The sequence below is a fragment of the Marmota marmota genome, unplaced genomic scaffold (genome assembly GCF_001458135.2).
Source record: "Marmota marmota marmota unplaced genomic scaffold, marMar, whole genome shotgun sequence".
NCBI lineage: Eukaryota > Metazoa > Chordata > Mammalia > Rodentia > Sciuridae > Marmota > Marmota marmota.
In genome coordinates this window covers 14,295,910-14,302,605 of record NW_025999998.1, presented here as the reverse complement: position 1 = coordinate 14,302,605, position 6,696 = coordinate 14,295,910, and positions in this window count along the sequence as shown.

Genomic DNA, 6,696 nt, shown 5'->3' with positions numbered 1-6,696 from the left:
CCTGCTACTGTCCTTTATTTGGTCTAGAATTCAACCTAGTTTCTTCACTTCTGTAGATCTCAGTTTCCTCTTTCGTGAAGTTATGACATATATAGTTCCTTCCCATTCGATTTTTGTGAAGCTTAAATAAGTTGATTAAATACATCTTCTAGAATAATGCTTAGCATACAGAATAAAACACATTAAGTGCTGGCTATTAGCATTACTTCAATCTTAGTTTTACTTTTCATTTTAAATATATACATATAAACACACACACACATATATATATAAACAATATGTATTCTCACTACAAAATATAAATACTACAAATGCAAAAGAGAAGGCTGTGAAATGGGGGTTACCCTCAGCTCTCCAGAAGTAACTGCTTTGGAAAACAATAAACAGCTTCATAGCAGGACATGAAGGGGTCCTGTCACGTGCCCTGTTGTTTCCAATCTTTTGTTGTTACAATCACACAAAAAAATTCTTGTGTTTCCGTATGGAATAAATTCCTCAAAGTACAGTTCTGGGGCGAAGGACTGGAATGTCTTTGTTTTTGAGAGTTGTTACCAAATTTCTTCTCTGAGAGATGATTCCAATTTACAGTCTCACTAGCAATATGTAAGGGTGCTTGTTTCATTCAAATATGAATTCTTATTTTAGGGGTTGATAAACTTTTATTTTAATGTCAATGCCTATTTTTATTAGTGAAGATAAACTTCATTTACTATGCAGAGTCAATTGTGGGGTTGGAGATGTGGCTCAGTGGTAAAGCACTTGTCTAGCATGTACAAGGTCCTGGGTTTGATGCTCGACAGCGTGTACATACACACACACACACACACACACACACTATCTCTCTCTCTCTCTCTCTCCAAAAGTCAATTGTATTTCCTCTGTGAACACTCTGTTCCTATCTTTTGATCAATTTTTAAGAACAATTGGACATTTTCTGATGATTTACAGACTTTAGAGTTTAAGAAAATTACTCCACCTGTGATGTGAGTTGTATTTTTTCCCATGTTGTCACCTTTGCTTATGATGTTTTAAAATCATGGGAACTTTAATATAAAGAATGTTAACATAATATTTTATGAGCGGTTCCAAACTGGCATCAAGTTGTATGTTGATAAGTATCTTGGCTCTGTTCCCTTCTTTGGGGGTCTGTGGCTGGATGATTCTTTACTGGAATCATTACCAGGTAGGTAGCGGAGGGGAGTCTAAGAACTTGGGCTTTGGTCTTGATATGCTGGGCTGCAATCTTGCATTTGCTGGCTCCATCTTCTTTATCTATAGAATAGGAAATGAAAGGTGGCAAAATATGCCAAATATGCCTCTTTGGCCTAAAGATTATTTTGAGCTGAGGTCACTTGAAAAAACAGCAAATGCAGGGGGAGGCTGTTTCTGAATTCCCCAAATCTGCGTGAAGATGGAATTTCTCAAAGGAACTTGATTGCCACCAAGCCCCTCTCCAGGAGTTTCTTTTCTCTGATTCTCCACAGAGATCTACCCCTGTGCCTATTTCTGTATGCAGGTTAAACCTGCTCACTCACTTCGCCCACTGATGGCTCCATACAGCACAGTCAATGGGAAATAATCCTGAATTCAAATGTCCTATGGACCCAGTGCCTCCAGCAAACCTACTCAGTTTGTTTGAGTCCTGAATTCAAATTTTAGGAAGAGAAAATTGATTGGTCCAACTTAGACCAGGTACTCCCACGTGGTCAATAATCTATGTTGATGAGAGACTGGGGTTCCACACAGTGCAGTGTAATCTCTCTAATCTGAGCATGAGAAACGATGGGAAAGCCAAGGGCGAGGCGTGGGCAACATGGAGACTGTAAGTAGCACATTTTGTAAGGGACAGTTGAGCTATGATTACCTGATGGTAGTGGAGGCCATGCAAGGTTTTTTTCCCCTATAACTTTATGAACTTATAACATTTAGAAATGTTTAAACCACAAGGAATCTCCTACACAGAATAATTAACCTAAAAATTACAAAGAAACTAATGGTTGAAAAATTCAGCTTCTCTAAAATAGCCTATGAATTTAGAATTAAACTAATAAAAATATTACCAAGTTTAGCTAGGGGTGTTGGTGTTCTTTAAAATTGGATTTTTTTTGCATTGTCTTTAAAACAAGTTAAAACTTATTGATGTAAATATTAAGTAACTTTTACAGAGTTATAACAAATATTTACAGTCAAAATTTACAGTCTTTATTGTGTCAAAGCTTTTCATCTAGTCGTGTCAAACTTCAATTATGATATAAATTTAGTAGAACTTTTATTTTGATAAAGTACTGATGCATTTTAATTTTAGGAGAAATAAATGTGAAGCAGAAATTATATGTTCATTATATTAAAACCATCTGTATTTGAAAAATACTATCTTAGGCAATAAAAACAAATGTAGCATCAATTAAATAAAATAATTTAAACTAAAAATAAATAACCCAAAATTTATTCTTTTTTTCCCCCAAAGTTATTCGTAAGAGAGAAAAGTCACCTGTCTTGCTGGGGTGGGCAACGTCTGAGGTATCCCTGCTGCAAACCTGAATCAAACCTGGGGGTGCCCTGATGCCCTGAGCCCTCACAGTTTAACCTGCCTTCTTCCTTAGGCAACAGATGATTCCAGGATCCCTGATACTCTTGGGCTTCTGCCCAGAGCTGCATGTGGAAAAACAGGGTTCTCTTCAGGAAAGCTGGAATTTAAACTCTGCTTGAGCCAAGGTTGTCGATTGTGACCATTTTCTTAGCTCACAGAGCTGTCAGTTGGCAGAGCTGACAGCCAACTTCTTTGGGCTTGGCTCCTCATAACTGATAATCTGTCTTTGATGAAGGAAGTAGTTCTTTCTGCCATCTTCTGATGTAAATGGCTGATATTTTTGTATACTTTGGGGAGTGTCCTCTCTTTCCCTGAGAAAACGCCCTCCTTGATTGATTTTCTGTGAAGCTGCATGACATTCTTGATGTAGCTCAAGTAGCATTTGAAGTTTCAGCTGAAACGTTTTTGAAGCTCATTTTCAAAGTACGAATTTTTACTTGTTCATATGATTGTTCAGGCTGGAAACTTTTTATCTGACCCATCAGCTCTTTATTCATTTGATTTCCTTTACATAATTTAAAAAGTGCCCTCATTTTACTCCTTTAGGCCATGGAATCAGAATCTCCAAGGATCAGGGCCTGGATGCCTTCATTGTGAACCTTGCTGACTTTCACGGCGACTGTTCAGTCTGCCTCATTCTTACCTTACATTATTAGAAGTGGTCTTCTCAATGACTGACTGTTGCTCATGCTGAATGTTCTGCTTGGAATAGTTTTTTGTGAGTCTTGCATAAAAAATAAATTCCTGTTCTTCTTCTAAGTATACCTTGAAAATGGTCACAGTGTCCTTTGACCTCTATAATCCTGTCCCCACAAATACTCAACACACTCTAGTTTCCCCATGTAAGCACCCTTAGCCCTCTGTATATTGGTCATAAATCCAATATATTCACTTACCTACTTATGCCCCCTCATATATCAAACCAAATCCCGAGTTCCTCAGAGAAATGGATGTTATTTTTAACCTCCAGAACTGATCTGTGTCTGATATCTATTGTGCACTTGATAAAAGTTGCATTAGTGGATATTTTTTTAAATTTACCAATCTCATGATTAGCAAATTAAATATGATTCAGTAGGGCATTATTTTGTACTTTCTGTATGAATAGATTTCTAGCTTAAAAGAAAAAAAGTACCTATTTTTAAATTTGAAATTGTGCCAAGCCATAAAAAACAACAGAAAACAGCCATGTACATCTCAGGGCAACCTGATGGATTAATTACAATTTATTTTGGATTCAATTATGCCATGTTAAATAGTCTACAGCACCACAAAACAACATTAAATGAAGATTTTATGTGCATTTATATTGACTTCTTTATTTAATCAGGGCAATAATTTTATAGGAAAAATGAGAATTTTGTTTGACTTTCTACATGGTAAATATTCCCCCTGTAAGTTACAATAAAAAAATCCATCTACAAGAGATTGCCAAATTGTCCTGGATGACATAAGAAATCTCTTACTAAGCTTAAACAAATAACTTAAACTCCACATATTTATTTTACTCCCATGATTCTGAGCCACCACCCTGAGATTTTACTGGATGACACCATGTCATTTCAATAGGTCAGGACATGTATATGATACTGGAAGTTTTGTGTTGTGTTTATACAAATTAGCCCAAAATACATAAGTTGCCACACCCGATTCATCTTTCATAGTTCTGCTAAGAAGAAAGTGGTTATGAATTGAAAGAAGAGCCTGTGCTGGTTTTTCTGAGCCTCTTAATTTCTGCTCTGAAATAACAAAAGCTTCCCAGACCTTCCTCTGTTTATGTGATTTAATCAAGGTTTTCAAGCACTTTAGGAGCACAAAGCCAATCTACATTTGTTCCCTAGCTCAGGTGTGGATAGATCCAACTTTTGCTGAATGAAGAAGAAACCAAGAAAGCACCAAGGCTGTTAAGCCTCTCAAGTGCTTCAGGATAGGAAATTTAGAAATTAAAAAGTAAGACCTCCTTCCTTGGAGTTTTATGGGTTGTGACTTTATTTTATTTAGTTATGCAAAAGTGATCTGGAGATTGTTCAAGATTAAAAGGAGAAAAGCTAATTTCACAATGAAATTCAAAGTTCCAGTTTCTGAGCAAATCTATGAGAATTTCTTGTCATTGGACAGAAGGATTCTTTTTTCCAGGGCTTTATTTCTCTTATGTTTGATTTTACTGTTAACGACTTTGGATTCTCTTTCTACTGAGAGATGTCTTGTTTACTTTCATCAGGGCTAGGCAGAATCTAGGCAAAAGGAGAGGAACCAGGTGTTCAGCAAAGTTCCACATGATTGCTCTATATTTTTTGTCTTTTTTTGCATTGTGGGGGGAACGTTTATTTATTTTCTGGTTATCTCTGAAGATCTTCCCAGTAAAACTTTTGCCATAGAGAATGCTTTCAGTTCCCTATTTACATTCCCACTTTAAAACACAGATTCAACAACTATGGAAGTACAACGATTTTTTAAGTTTGATACATTCGATGTAATTTTACAATGATGGTGTACATGAGGGATAGAGTTGGGAATAATAAGGAATAATTTTGAATTAATGAAGAAAACGTGTATTGCTCTTTAAAAATGTTGTCTTCTCCATTTAAAGGACAGAGATTACTTACTTTATCCTATTTTAAAACAAAACAAAACAAAACCTTTGCTTTTATTGGTGACAGTAACTTATGTGTTTTGTTTCATTGACAGAGCGATCTCTTCATGGACTTATAAAACACCCTACTGCAAGACCTGTTCTGCTAATACCAGGGATTAGTTTTATGTCTAAATCTTATTTTATTGAAATCCTGAATTTAATACCATGCAATAATTTGTACATGTCTATTAATTACCTGTTACAGAACATTATGCCCATATTGTACAAACTGGACACAGAAATATTCTGCATGTGAAATTTTCCTTCTAGGAATTTTGACTAAATTGATCTTTAGGAAAAAAACAAATGCTAAAGAAGTTGTTTGAAGCAGGTTCACCCCGCCCACTGCATTTTGGGCTGCAGTTTCTACCACTGGCATGAATCTGGTGAGAAACAAACAATCACACAAGTTAAATGCAGCCACTTTACCTACTCACAGATAGGTAACAAAGAACAACAGATTCTTAGAATTTGAGGTAAGCTAGTCCCCCAAGGCTCAGGAAAGCTGCCCAGGGCAAATGGAGTCTTGTCTGCATTGAGCCCACATTGCACCACAGCTAAAGGACCTCAAGATCATACTGTGCTCTGGGCTTTATGACTGAGGGAAGTGGACTCACTGGGGTAGAGCATTGCAGGAAATCTTAATGTACAACAGATGGAACAGCTTGGGCTGCTCCTCCTTATTGCTAACGCTTTCTACATTCTCAGTAGTTATTCCGAAAATGATAAGCAAGGAAAAGGGAGAAAGCTGGGTCACCAAAGGCACCAGGGGACTTGTTGCTCAGCCAGGAGTCGATTTATAGAACAAATCTACAATTATATACTTCACGTTACAAATAAAAAATAATGAACATATAATAGATTTAAAAAGGCATTTACAGACATTTTTATTTATAAGGAGATCCTTAATGTTGTTTGATTTATATTAAAAAAATAAGCTGATAAAAATATTTCTGGGGCTGTAGCTCAGTTTGTACAGTGTTCGCCTAGCATGTGGAGGCACTGGGTTCCATCCTCAGCACCACATAAAAACAATAAATAAAATAAAGGTATCATGTCTATCTACAACTAAAAAAATATTTTAAAAAATTACTTCTTAAAGTATGTTTGTTTCTCTTTGGTCTACATTCATTTTTTTTAAGATCTACCAAATAGCAAGCACTCTCTGTGACTGGGTCAGGTGCTATCTTAAGTGCTGTCTATGTGTCATTTTATTTAATCCTCATGATCCAAAGACAAGCACTCATGATCCCAATGTCACAGAGGAAAATATGAAGCCACTGAAACTGAAAGTGATTTGTCTACCACCCAGTGAGGCCATGCCATTGCTTAGACTCAAATATAGCTTGAAAGACATTGGAACACTGCTTCCAAAAAGCTGCGTGTAGTGATTCATTGGAGGTTCAAGAAACCAGTTTGGAGAGTCACCATCATCATTAAAAAAAATAATAATAACAAAATAAAATTAAAT